Source organism: Urocitellus parryii, chromosome 1, assembly GCF_045843805.1.
Source record: "Urocitellus parryii isolate mUroPar1 chromosome 1, mUroPar1.hap1, whole genome shotgun sequence".
Taxonomy (NCBI): Eukaryota; Metazoa; Chordata; class Mammalia; order Rodentia; family Sciuridae; genus Urocitellus; species Urocitellus parryii.
The window spans coordinates 42,708,382-42,723,918 of NC_135531.1; positions in this window are offsets into that span (position 1 = coordinate 42,708,382).

Below are 15,537 nucleotides of genomic sequence, written 5' to 3' on the forward strand. Positions count from 1 at the left end.
CAGGGGAGCCTGCTGGAAGTTCAAAGCCAGGGGAAGACCATTCCTAGATGTTCTGAGCTGGAGCATGGGAACTGGGTCTTTAGATTCCCATGTTGGTTAATCTCTGGATGCAGGCAGCTCTGTAGAAAGACTCCCTCCAGCAGACACAATCCTAAAAGGGGAAATGAGGGCATCTGTCTGCTCACAGCACACCCAGAAAATGGGTAAGTCCTTCATTCCTGAAGGGGTCTCTGGGCAGAGTGTGGGAGCTTTCACTGTAGAGCTGTATAATCATAGTCCCTCATTTTAGCTTTGGATGGCCCTCCAGCACTGCCTGTCAATGTTGTCCATATTAGCGTGTTCCTTGCCTCCAAGAGCCATGACTGTCTCTGGGATATGTCAGCACCACAGCAAGTAAAGACAGCCTCTATATAAACTTGCTCAATACCAAGTGAATACCAAGACCCGCAATAGAAGTACTGCGCAGAGAAACCGCAGCTGAGTGTGGGGAACCTGACTTGCAAACTCAAAACAAATAAATCACAGCCTAAGTGTCTTGGAAACATAAAGGAGAAATGAAACTCAAATCTCAAGTGTCTTGGCCAGGAGGAATTCTAGGGAAAGGCAGGATTTCCCATTTTTCTAGTGGGGAACTGAAGAGACACTCATTCTAAAAAGAAGCCAAAGCTAACCAGGGAGGCTGGAGGAAGGGGAAGGTCTTCACTCAATTGCTGGCTGAGTTGGGTGAGACAGAGACCGAACTGGTCCCAAGGAGGTGCAGCTCAGGGACCAAAGAAAAAAGAAACCCTAGTTGAGGTAGGCTGTCAGATGGGGTAAATTCTGGGTTATTCTTAGAATGAAGAGAGTTCCTGGGCCATGCACGTGAGAAGGAATATAGAAAATGAAGTTTTGTGTCTCAGAGGCTGAATCTCTAGGCTACAACACCAACATCCACATTGGATGTTTAGGACCACAGTAGGAGCCCTGAGAAGGAGCCCGGATGCTAACAAGCACTTGAGATTTAGTATTTCATAAAATACTATTTTATGGATTGTGACTCCAGCCCAGGTCATGTTTAGTATAAATTACTACCCAAGCATATCCCCAGGCCAACATTTGTCCTTACATTTCAGATATGAAAACCTCAAATACAGAGGAAAGAGCTCTGAGGGATAAAATCAGGATATGTAGGAAAGTAAAGATATGCTTGAATGAAAGGGTAGGTGTGTGATTTCAGCAGGAAAAACACAAAACTAGCGTCAACTGCAGCTCTCAAAAGAAGGGGCCTCTTCCACTAAGAGAAGCCTATGGGTTCATGCCCACTACCACTAGAGACAGCAGTGTCTCTCTGAGGTGTGCTTAGATTCTGAAGATGGAAAGAAATGAGGCAAGCCCAAATATCGCCATCGCATTCTGCCTTTGTGTCTCTTTTTCCGATGGCACTGGTTTCAAGGATCCAGAGGTTACAGTTCTTGTCTGTACAGAGACATGTGGATGAAAGGCTCTGTCCTGCCTCTCATGGCCACCATTAGCAACAGCCCATTTCTAGCTTTGATCACAAGCACCAGCTAACACAGAATCACACCCTAGTATTGTGAAGATAGCCTTTCACGTCTCGCCAAAGGAGGGCTCCATATGGTGTCTCCGATGACAGTCTTACAAGATCATTGGAGTTTAGAGTTTATACTGAGTTAGTAAATCTCAAAGGAAAAATCCTGCTGCTCTTGACAAAGTGGAAGAGAGCGAGTTCCTGGAACCGTCTTTAATCATCTATTACTTTTCTCAGTCAATTGTAGACCACACTTGTGAAGTTGAGGAGGAATCCACAGAAGAGAAACGTTCCCATGCACAATTCTCTCTGATGTTCAAGTCACCTTAAAAATAAAAAAAGTCACAAATGTCTGGGTCCTTACTACAGGCCAAGCATGTGTTTCTTCCCCCAGACAAGTGGGACACCAGGTTCCTCCCTTCATGGTGTCATGAGAAGACCAAGCATGTGGGCAAATGACACAGGCGCAGCTCCCCTGGACGCCAGCAGAGGACATGCATAATGCTTGGAAAGCAGATCAGAGAGAGGTTTAGCCAAGACTTGGAGGCTAGCAAACGTTTCCCTAAGAAATGAACGGTTGGGTTGAATATGAAGAATGACTATGAGATACAGGACAGGAGTCAAGGGGACATAGGCAAGAAGACAAGAGGCACTGAAGCCAGTGTGAGTGATTAGGGAACGCTGGATAAGCACAGTGGGAAATAACTTGTATCTGTCCCAAAACCCAAACATGCAGCAAAGCTAGAGTGTCAGGCACTGTGACAGGGAAAGAGATTTAAGGTCAAGTGACAGTTATGTTGTCACATGTGCTGTCTTGTGTGTCCAAATTGTGTTACATGGGAAGCCAGCAATGTAGTATATATGCTCTTGAGTCCACCCAGCATATTCCCTGGACTCAGCCCTTCCCCTCTCAACCAGAATGGGCAAGATCATTACAGCTCAGATGGGTACAATATAATTTAAGACCCACAAGGTAGAATAATAAGAGTTTTACAACTGAAAATGATCCCTAGAGATCAATTAGCTATACTCATTTTTTTGGAAGAGAAAAACAAGGTCCTTGAGATTGAATTACTTGTTCAGGCCCCTTGTTAGTTGTGCAATAGACCAGATTCATGTCTCTTGGTACCTAGGAACGTTCTTCCTCTCAAAGTCAGATGCCTCCATGTACTTCCCTGGAAATGCCATGCCGCCTGTCAGGTGTGATTTGGCCATTTGCCCCACCTAATCCCTCCTATTAGAGACTTTTCCTTCTGGCTACAGCTCTTCACCTCCTCCCTTCATTTGGCACCATATAACCTGTATTCTACTTCACTACAGGACAGTGCATTTTGAGAGTTGGAGCCCTAGAATTAATGAGCATTGTCTCTGCTGCTCTACATTCTGACACCCTTCCCACTGTCCTTTCATTTCCAAGTCCTTCTTTCCATGGAAAATTCTTTCATCACCACTACCAACCCTGAACTAGTCACTGATGCTATCTATCCCATCAGGGAACTTCCTAGGACTTTTCTGCTGTAACTATTGGGAAAGTTCTGCAGTATGCCAGACTAGATGGGCGACCTACTCCTGGGAGCCGAGGAGTGCAAACAGAACCCTGACAAGGGAAACGGAGCCCCTGGACTCAGCCCAACCTGAAGCCAGCTAGACACACCTCAGTCACAGGAGACAATACGGATGCTCAACTTATGATGGGATCTTATCCCAATAAGCTGAAAATATCTTTAATTTGAAAAAGGGTTGAATATATCTGATCTTCCAAACATCTTAGCTTAGCAATACAGTACACCATAAGAAGTCAGTTGTTTCCCCTCATGATCATGTGGCTGACTGGGAGCTGTGGCTTGCTGCCACTGCCCAGCATCACAAAGAACACCATCCTACCAACTGATAGTCCTGGAGAAAATAAAAAATGGAAATTCAAGGTATAGTTTCTACTGAATGCATACATTTTTACACCATTGTAAAGTTGAAAAATTCTAAGTCAAACTGTTGTAATTTGGAAATGATCTCTTAAATTTCATTAAGGCAAATCTAAAAATTTACTTTTGTCTTGAATTTCAGAATCACAACCCTGGCAAACCATACAATCATATTTTATGTAAAATGGTTTTTATATTGGGCTTCACCTTTTGATGTCACCTTGCCACCAAAAAAAAGTCTTTGAACATACAATGAAAGAGCCACGGTAGATGAGCTTTTTTTCAAAAGACAAACAGTAAAACTTTGTAGTAATGCAGCCAGAGGCCAGGTTTTAGGCAGCCAGTGTGTTAGAAGTCAGAAGATAAAAAGGTTATGTAGGTCTTAGGACAAAGTCACTGCTGGAGCATGGCAAACCTGTGCAAGCCTCAAACTGCGTAGAGGAGCAGGTCAGCAGAAGAGAAGAAAGGAAGGAGCAGGCTCCTGGCATTACATTAAGGAGTCCTCATTAACATTAACTGGAAAACATTAGGAACCCCACGTAGCCACAGATCAATGGTCCTTTTGCAAGCAGGTTTTGCCTTCTCACCCTTCATCAGAGGCGAGGTCTGAACCTCAGCGCTGCCACACACTGCCATCCTCAGCAAGTTGCTCTACCTCCACAGGCTGCAGAGTGCCCATCGAGAAATGGATACAAAACTAGTATCTGCCTCATGGGGTTGTTGTGAGAACGGAAAAAATGAAGACAGGTAAAGTAATTAGAAGAGAGTTTGTGCAGATTAAATTCTCAATAAGTGTTAGCTATTATAGGAAGTATGCTGTCTTGTTGTTGTTGCCTAAGCAGAAGAAGCCAATTGATAAAAAGGAAAAAACGGTGACAGAATCCCGGAAAGTAGTGATCACCTCGCTGATTCCCACAGGCCAGCCATACTTTCTATCTCATTATGATACCCACCTGTCCCTCCCTACCCCCCCCCCTTTTCATTTCAGTCCTTTGGAGTGGATTTCCTACTTCTTGCAATTGCACAAACCTAGACAAAAGCATTGTGTCTGCAGAACACAATGCAGCCCAGACCAGATGGCACTACCTGGTCAACACCCTGGGTTGTTCTGAAGCCATGCCACCCTGTTCCACTCAGGATATGAATCCTCCAGTGTGTCCATGCTGTGTATGCTACCTGCCCATTAGTCACTTAGCAACTGAATCAATGATTAAATTGACTATTACAGTGTTGCATGCTTATGTTTAGATAACCTCTATTTGACTTAATAATGGGCCCCAAAGTGCAAGAATAGTGATGCTGGCAATTTTATTATAGTATATTGTTAAATTATGTCATTTCATTAATTATTAGTTACTGTTGTTAATTTGTTACTCCACACAATTTATAAATTAAACCTTGTCCTACATATGCATTATAGGAAAAAGCAATGTATATATTGGACTCAGTCCTATGAATGACTTCAGGCTTCCACTGGATGTCTTCAAACGTATCCCCAGTTGTTAAGGGGGAGCTACTGTACTCTTTCCTCTCAAAATTCATCTTCTGCAAAATAACTTAAAAGCAAATACCTCTCTGATAATAGGCACCAACCTCACCCCTGTTTTTGGACCAGGAATTCTGGTCCAGTAGTGTGTGGGAGGGTAAAAGGGAATCCTTTCAATTTCCACCTTCATAGAGCAGGTAAATCATTTCCTTTACAAGGATCAGGCATCCAGGATTGCCATTCGAATCCAAAGTTGTGTCTCACACTCTCTGCGCTGAGTTCTATTCATAGAAAACCTTGGCCTGGCTCCAGGTCCAAGTCACATTGTTTGTGTGGAATGAGGATGTACTCTGCTTTTTCAGAATAACAAGCCCATGTTTTCAAGTCATTAAGGGAAAAACTTCCCACAGCTTAATGGGCAGAGTCCCCTTCATCACACCCAAGGTGTGTCATTCCAAAAATCACAAATAAAATGTGCCCCAAGAAGAAATCCCAAAGCCACACACATTCCAGCTCCCTTGTCAGTAAACAGGGTGCCTGAGAAGACTTGCCCCGATTCCCCTGGCTCCCATCCTTCCCCAGGAAATGCACTCCCTCTTGTACATCTTCTCTCCTTCCTTCAAAACACCCAGAACACTAAACAAGGGCAGCAAATTCACCCTCAAAGAAAAGAAAACAGACCCTAGATGAGTTGATAACTTTGGGCCCAGATTTTTTTTTTCAGTTTTCTCCCATCAAACAGTCAAACTTCACTAAGGCAAGTCTAAAAATTTGCATTTGTCCTGAATTTCAGAATTACAATCCTGGCATGACATATAATCTCTGTAACTGCCATCAATCCATGAAGATGGAAATCGATAAAACTGTTACCCCATCAACCACAGTATGTCTCTGAATATTGATCTTACTTGAATAGGAACAATACAAAAAGACGTAGTTAATTGATTCTTTTTACTGCCTGGAAAATGATCACACCAAAAAATAAAGACAAGTATTGACTCAATGTGGTGTTTTACAATGAGTCAAGGATCATAGGGTTTCCGTCTACTCTGGAAACTCTCCCACCATTCCTGTTGTATTTATCTCACCTGGGCCCTGACACTTCCCTCTAATCCTTGTCTTTCTTCTCTGCATGTATCAGAGTCAGTTCACTTGGCTTTCATGGATCCTGCTGCACCTCTTCCTGCAATAGCAGGTGCTCCAGAGTTTTGGTGAGGTCCTGGCTTCTCCGCTGTGTCTGGGTATTGCTCCTGCAAGCCCATGCAGACTCAGAGATGGGGGAGCAGAGCTTGAAGGGCCTCTAAAGTCTGTCTGCATGTAACTGCTCCCGAAAGCACAGGTCATATAGGAAAGGGACAGCACCATCCCGGGCACATTTCCTAAGAGTGGCAGCTTCTCAAGAATTTTCAGACATGAGGTTGACATGATTGAAAAGATGGCCAAGGGAGCAGCATGGAATGGGTAAATGAAGTATTAATGACCATTGTCTTACAAATTTAATTTGACTTAAGTTTAGACCTACAGAAAGTATCAAGAATGAAAGCAGGGGAATCCCATACCCTTCATGTAAATTCCCTAAATATTGACCTTTTTGACACATTTATTTAACCATTGTCTTTATATAGATAGATAGATATAGATGTAGACATGTATAGATATATTATTTTTCTGTGCCTTTGGAGCATAAGCTGCAGCCATTTAGATGATGTTAAAAGGAAGAAGGATTTAAAAATATACTTTAATTGTAGAGTCACTGATGTTAAATAACTGGATTTTTATTTTTTTAAAAAACATTTTTACCTTTAAGCAATCCTACCTAATTTTAGGCCTTTGACATCAAATAGTCATATGAGATTTGTAAAAACATCAATGATCAGATGATGAGACAAGTAAAGCATGACCTCTTCCCTCACCCCACCCTGAGCCCTTGCTTCACATGGCCCCTCCATGGTCCCACTCCCCACTGAGGAGCTTCATCCAACCCAAGGACACCTGAGGAACACACCTTGTTCTTCTCCCAAAGTGCCAGTGACATAAATAACCTACGTGAGCCCCCATTTCCTAATTCCACACCAGAGGGTGAACCCCTGACTTCCCCCCAAAGCTCCTTCCTGCCCAAATGCTGCTCCCAGTGGTTGTCAAACTACCCCAAAATATGACCGCAGGAGATGAAAGCATGCCTCCCCACATATGCATCTTGTGCGTAAGGACTGCTTTGTGCTGATCATTTTGGGAAATAACAGACACAGGATTGGCTCTGAAAAGTTGCCATTATGTGAGGGAAATTTCCATGTATAAGGTGTATCTCTGTGTGAGGGTGACTTCCTTACTCTCTGTGTAAGGGTCTCTTCCTCTCTGCAGTAGGAAGAAAAGCCTGGCTAAATCACAACAGACTCTTCCATTTAACTTTCTTTCTGGCAGTGCTAGGGATCAAACCCAGAGAGCAGCACATGCTAGGCCAGTGCACCCAGCCACTGAGCCACACCCCAGTCCTCAGTGTGGGCTCTCAATCAATAGGGAAGGCACTGACAGCTCTGCACATACTTTTTATGGTCACCTTCTCCCCTTGCTTCAGCAAATGATGTCATTTAAGCCTGAAGTCAAGGACAACCCTTGAGATCTACTCTAGAGATTTACTAATTTCTGAGGATTACTTTCTATGTACACATGAAGTATGTGTGTTAATAAACTTCTGTTTGTTTTCCTTGTTAATCTGTCTTCTGTAAGAGGAAGACCTGGCTACGAAGTATGAGGAGTAGAGAGAAAATTAATTTTCCTTTTCTCTACACATCCTGGTTTTCACCAAAATGGTATGGCCCATATTCACCAATATATCATTGGCCAGACAGAACTCTGAATAGCTTTGGCTACATTAAAAAAAATGAAATCCACCTACAAGGGAAAGATATCAGCCACCACTGAGGTCTACTCTAAAATGGGCCACAAGACTTGAGGCCAGTCTCCCAAAGAAGAGTTTTCAAGAGGCTTGGAGCAAGATGTGGCACCAAAAGATGATAACAATCACCACACTTTGTCTCAGAGATGCCCTAACAAGGATGTCAACCAGCTCAGCCACCTGCACCTCCCAGGCTTCCCTGCATTTTCCAAACCAGTTAATTCAAAAAATATTTTGTTTTCCATTTTTGTGAGGCATCCTATGTCCTACCAATAAATTTAAGTCAGTTGTTTTTTTTTTTTTTACTTGCAACCAAGGAACCATAAACTACCACACATGATTAAACTCTGCAATTATGTGTTTCAGTTTTGTTTATCCAACCTCTGCGTTTTCTCTGTAGGGTTCCTTAGAGACAGAGACCCTGTTTTTTACCTCACTGCTCCTGCTGTTACCGTGCACATTGACACATCGACACATCTACAGTAAGACTCACTGTGCAGAGAGAAAAGGTCTACTAGCTCTAGACATACTGGGCTTTTTTCATTTTTAAATCGGAACATTGCTTTTATTAATCCATCAGTTCATTTTCAATTCCTCCAGATCCTACTGGAGTCATGAAACAATTTCATGAAAATGGTATTCCAAATCTACTTGTCTCTAATCTCCGATCCAAACAAGAGCTCTGATACATTAAATAACTAGAAAGTAAACCAAGATCCTGGGTTTTCTAGGTTGTTTTCAAACCAAGAACTTATCTGTTGCCAAGACTATCAGGAGTTCCTGAACTGGCCAACATTCCTTGGGTTTCCTCTGAGAGGTGGAATTTTTTTAAAAGGCAGCTTAAAATGCATTATATAAGAAATAAAGGTATGAACAAGTCAAGGGGAAGCCAGAAAGGAAGCGGGCCAAGTCCCAAAATAAAAGGCAGGAATAGAAAACTAAAAATAACACACAGGGAAGTGTGCCACATCTGTAGGGCTCCCTTGCAGTCTCCTGAGACATTGTACCTTTTTTTTTTTTTCTTCAGGAGCATGCTAATAATTGTTTAGAGATTTAAATAGAACTCTATTATTTGCTCTTTAAAAATAGTCACTTCTTTTGTAGAATTGTGAGAGTTTCAGACGATGTTAATTGAATTTCACTCATTGCTATGTACCTTTTATGGATATAAAAGTTTGGTTAAAAATTGCTTTCCTTTAATCTGTTTATTCATCTTAAATAGAATGCATGAAATATTTTTTAATATCTCAATCTTGCAGCAATTAATAGACAACAAAAATTTGTAAAAGACCAATGAAGTTGGCTTTTATAACAATACAAATTATCTACCGCTGTCAATTGGAAGGCTTAATGTGTGCAGACGCAGTGACAGAATCTAGTGGCATACACAGAGCACCTGCAAAGATTCTCATATCTTTGCCCAAAGCCATGATACCCATTTTACACAGAGGACTTTGAGGGCAATCAAGGTTGAATGACATACTTGAGGTCAATAGTTATCAATTAACATCTGGCTCCCTCTGACTCACAATTTTAGGGTCCTTGTCCTTCCATGGTACTTTAAGATGATCAAAACTACCTTTAAAATAGGCTAACTAAGGGTAGTTAGCTCAGAGCCATCAATACAATATTTATTACTTCCTTAATCAGTCCTGCTTATTTTGGAATAATCTTATGCTTCTAGGTATAAGATTGATCTTCCACCACTCAATCAAATCTCTAATTATTAGAGATTACAGGCGTGCACCACCAGACCCGGCTGCTTTTTTTTTTTTAAGTGATAACTTTATTATAAAGTTTTCCCTAAAACATTCATCCTCAAAGTATTATGACAATTACTTTTCTCCCTTAAGAGAAGTACTTCATGGCAGATTTTAAGAAAATGGGTATCTCTCACTGGGAACTGCCTATATAGAGGTCGTCCACGTCAAGTTTTCATAATTACCTCCAAGTTGTTAATTCCTGTTTTTTCTAGACACAACAAAAACAGGAAATATTTACCAACTTCACAGGTGTCAGGAAATACTTTTAAAACCCTAGTGGCTTGAGCCACCTGCTTGAAGCACATAGCATTTCTGTGCATAGGTGCAGAAGGTATATTGTAATTTAAAATGTGTACATTTATTGTAGAGTCTAGAAGTCCCAGTAAATTTTAAATGGAAATGGTGCTAATGAAAATTGTGGTCTTATTCCTGATTTCAAAATTTCCCCATGAGTTATGTTTGTTGTATTTTATTTACATATTACAAATAATATAAACATTGTTATAAGCTTTATTAGAATAAAGAAGTTTTCTTTAAAAAAATAAAAATTTAAAAAGCACACTTTGATTTGGAAAATTTTATCCACACCAAGAATTCCTAAGCTGTGCTTCTGTTGAACCAAAGCTTTTTATTCCAGAAAAGAGCTACCATTTGTGCAAATGTGCTCTATAAGAAAGTACGATTATCCGTATTTTCTGTTTAAACTCCTATTTCCATATTTAACAGAGTTTCCAAATGATAAAGTACATCTCAAAACAACAGAAATATAGAATTTTAGTAATAATCACTTAAGTAGTAAATCACAAATTTGTTTTCATGATGCAATTTTAATTTGCACAAATGGTAAGAACTTTATTCTTTTTTCCAATTATAAAGCTATAAATTTTTCACAAAATAGCTAGACATATAAAGAATAGGTATCCCTGTTAACATCTTGACTAATAGTCAAGAATTTGTTTCTTCACAAAAATTAGATCTATTTTTATGGCTTTATAACATTTTTTCCCACTGAATATGCAGTATAAATTTTCCTCGGCAAACTCCACTGAAGTATCTCACTGAAATCACCATGTGTCTTCATGTATCACAGAAAACTCTAGAATGTGTGGGCTGGGGTTGTAGCTCAGTGGTAGAGTGCTTGCATTGCAGGCAGGAGGCACTGGGTTCAATCCTCAGCACCAAATAAATAAATAAATAAATATATTGTGTCCATCTACAACTAAAAAAAAAAAAAAAAAAAAAAACTAGAATGTTGATATCCATAGAGTGCAATGAATAATCCAGACAGGCAGACCTTCCTCTGGGATATACCTGACACTCACATTACCACTGGTTGAATTAAAAAACATACTAAGAGTCTGTTCCCTTTATTCCCAAACCTGTTTGTGCCAGTTACATAACTTAATTATATATTATATAGATCAAAAGCTAGCAATTCAATAAGAGTATTGCTGTTCCTACAAAAATGAGGATGAATGTTTTAGGGAAAACTTTATAATATAAAGTTATCACTAAAAAAAAAAAAAAAAAAAGCAGCCGGGCGCAATGGTGCACACCTATAATCCCAGGAGCTCGCTTGAGAGGCTGAGGCAGGGGGATCCTGAGCTGAAAGTCAGCCTCAGCAAAAGCAAGGCCCTAAGCAACTCAGTGAGACCCTGTCTCTAAGTAACATACAAGATCGGGCTGGGGATGTGGCTTTAGTGGTCGAGTGCCCTGAGTTCCATCCCTGGTACCCCCAACAAACAAACAACAAAACAAAAAACAGCTACTCTCAAATCAGGGGAATGGGGAGTCATGAAAATCTAGAAGTCTGTACCATGATTGAAGTTTAGTCATGAAAAGAATTGTGTGCTCCATTTAGTTGCCAACTCCAAGAAGCACTTATATTGTCTGTCATAGTTTGGATCCCAAATGTCGCCCAAAAGCCCTTTTGTTGAAGCCTTAGTCCCCAACCTGGCACTATTGGGAGATGGTGGAAACTCTGAAGAGGTCAAACTAGTGAGAGCTGTTCCAACCACCAGCAGAGTACCCTCAAAGGTGATGGCAGGGCTCCAGTCTCTGCCTATTTCTCATCTCGGCCATCAGGCGAATGGTTTATCTATTCTGTATGCTCCCACCACAATGTGCTGCAGTCCCTACCCCCACAAGCCTACAAGGAAAGGATCCATCTGCTCATAGACTGAAATCTCCAACACTATGAGCCCAAATAAACCTTTTATATTTATGAGTTTATTTATCTCTGTTTTTGTTACAGTAACAAAAAGCTGACTAACACATTGTCCCTCTAGCTTTGGAGTGAACACCTCCACATTAATCACTATACATGCACCTCACCATTTTTACTGACTATACCATATTCAATTCTCAGTTATATTGTCATTTCTTCAACCAATACTGTATTGGTGACTTTTTCAACTTTTTTACATTTTTCCAATACTCTAAACCATTGCAACATTTGTTGTATATACATTTTTGCATGCTTTAAAAATCATTTCCTTAGGATAAATTCATAAAAGTAGACTTGTAGGGCAGGGGATATAGCTCAGTTGGTAGAGTGCTTGCCTCTCACGCACAAGGCCCTGGGTTCAATCTCCAGCACCACACACACACACACACACAAAATGACTTATAAACAAATCAAGGTGTATTGTTGCTGCAGAAAGTCTTCATTGTTTCTTACAGATAATCCTGAGCTTAGAATGGTATCTCTCTAATCTTAGATGGGGGATAGAAACAAACAAGTGCCCTCCTAGTAAATATGGTTTCCCTCTTGCTGCAAACTAATTGCCCTGCCTCTTTCCCATACAACCTTTTAGAAAAATGCTCACCCACCATGCAGTTCACACCATTCAATTAGGCTTCCATCCCTACTGTGATCACCAGAGAACACTTAAAAACTCTTCAGTTCTACTGTTTTCTCTTGATGTTACATGACATTACTTGTCACTCTTCTTGAATATCTTTCTGTGAGAACACATTACCTGATTTCTTCTTAAGTCTCCAGTTCTTACATCTCCATCTTCCTTTTATGATCTTCTACCTGACCCTGCTATCCCTTTAGTTTAAAGTTTCTTTGACATTTATCAACCCTTTCAGCTGCTTAAATAATTAAAGATCTTCTTTTATTAATTTTTTATTTATATATGACAGCAGAATGCATTACAATTCTTATTACACATATAGAGCACAATTTTTCATATCTCTGGTTGTACACAAAGTATATTCATACCAATTTGTGTCTTCATACATGTACTTGAATGATGATGTTCATCACATTTCACCAACATTTCTAACCCCATGCCCCCTCCCTTCCCCTTCCTCCCCTCTGCCCTATCTAGAGTTTGTCTATTCCTCCCATGCTCCCCCTCCCTACCCCACTATGAATCAGACTCTTTATATCAGAGAAAACATTCAGCATTTGGTTTTTGGGATTGGCTAACTTCACTTAGCATAATCTTCTCTAACTCCATCCATTTACCTGCAAATGCCATGATTTTATTCTCTTTTATTGCTGAGTAATATTTCATTGTGTATATGTGCCACATTTTTTATCCATTCATCTATTGAAGGCATCTAGGCTGGTTTCACAGTTTACCTATTGTGAACTGTGCTGCTATAAACATTGATGTGGCTGTGTCCTTGTAGTATGCTGTTTTTAAGTCCTTTGGATATAGACCGAGAGAGGGATAGCTGGGTCAAATGGTGGTTCCATTCTCAGTTTTCTAAGAAATTTCCATACAGCTTTCCAGATTGGTTACACCAATTTGCAGTCCCACCAGCATGTATGAGTGTACCTTTTTCCCCACATCCTTGCCAACACTTATTGTTGTTTGTCTTCATAATAGCTGCCATCTGACTGGAGTGAGATGAAATCTTAGAGTAGTTTTGATTTGCATTTCTCTAATTGCTAGCAATGATGAACATTTTTCATATATTTGTTTATTGATTGTATATCATCTTCTGAAAAATGTCTGTTCAGGTCCTTGGCCCATTTATTGATGGAGTTATTTGTTTTTGTTTTTGTTTTTTTTTTTTTTGGTGCTTAGCTTTTTGAGTTCTTTATATATCCTAATTAGTGCTCTATCTGATGTGTGAGGGGTAAAGATTTTCTCCTAAGATGTAGGCTCTCTATTCACCTCCCATATTGTTTCTTTTGCTGAGAAGAAACTTTTTAGTATTAATCCAACCCATTTATTGACTCTTGATTTTAATTCTTACACCAAAGGAGTCATATTAAGGAATTTGGGGCCTAATCCCACATGATGGAGATTAGGGGCCTCCTTTTTTTTTCTATTAGATGCAGGGAATAATTAAGGATCTTTAAAACATTAAATGTACAACTGATTAATAAATAAAGCAAAGTATTCTTTTGTAAGGCCAAAAAATGATTGTCGTTCATACTCTTCTAGGCAAACCTAGCTTTCCCTGTATGGATGACTCTTAAAGTATGATCCCTGGATCAACAGCATCTGTATCACCTGAGAACTCGTTAGAATATTCTTGGGCCCCATCCCAAAACCTACAGAACCTGCAGTTTGTATTCTAATAAGGCCTCCAGGTGATTCTGATGCATGCAAACATTTAAAAACCACTACTCTATATAATGCACCCTTTTAATGTGAGGCATTAGTTTAATGACTAGGATAACTGAGGGAATCAGAAATAATGAATTCTACTTTTAAGTAGCTGTGTAATGTTGAATTACATACATGGATCCTTTATTCCTAAGGAGATCAGGGTAAAAGAAAGGACTAAAATGCAGGATAGAAATAGAAGTCCTCCCACATCGCTTCTCACAAGAAATGAGACCCTAGTTTGGCTACATGGGAATTACCTTACCCCTTTTGCTACCACTGGTGACGTTCCCCAGTACCTGAGGGGGAAGTGCTCCCTTTGTTGCCCTGGACAATCTTATTTGCCAGATTCACTGACTCCAGTGGAGACCCCTACTTTTCACAATCACCTCACATACCAACAGGCAGGATAGAGGGAGGCAGGGGAACTGGCAGATGAAAGGGAAGGGAATACTTTCTGCTTCTTAAGCAGCCACTGCTCTGGTGAAGGCAGAGGCCTGTTACTTGTGTGCCCTGGAAGGTTCATCTTCTCTCCAGCCCCTTCCTCGCTCTCTCTGTTTCCTAGCCTCCATGAGGTGAGCAGCTTTCCTCCAGCCATCCATTCACCCATCCCACTTCCCTTCTGCCCTGCTCTCCTCCTATCTATCTACCCACCCATTCACCCATAATTCTAGAAATACTGGTGTACCAGCTTGATTTCGCTCCAATATCAAATGAGGTTGGATCTCATCAGAGACCACCAATCCATGATACTTTGTTTGTTTGTTTTGTTTTAGGGTTTTTGTTTGTTGTTGTTGTTGTTTTTGTTTGTTGTTGTCATTGTTGTATTTTTGGTTTCTTCAGTATTTCCCAGAATGGTCCACTGGAACACAGAAAGAAAATCTCAGAACTTCTATTTATATTTCTTAACCCATCCGTTTGAAGTTTCTAGTTTGGGTATGTGAGTGAATCACACACTATATAGCCTTTTGTTACTGGCTTCTTTGACTAAGCATGTTCTGTATTATAACGTGAATTCAATGTATTAATACTATCATAAACATGTAATTTAAAAATGACATTCTCAAAAAATCAAAAAGTGTACAATCAGGGGCATGGAGAATACAAATATTTTGGAGACCACAGCTATGAAGAATATGTTCAAAAGACCACAAGAGCAATTGAGGATACACAAGTACTCACTTTGGGAGTAAAGAGCAAGAAGAGGCCCAGTCACAGTCTTGTAAAGCTGGACATCTAGAAAACATGGCCACAACCCAGTGCAGATGGGGCCTACCTTTGTTCCACGTTACTGTGTGTTATGGTTTGGATATGAGGTGTCCCCAAAAGCTTCTGTGCGAATGCAGGAATTGTTAAGAGGTGAGATGT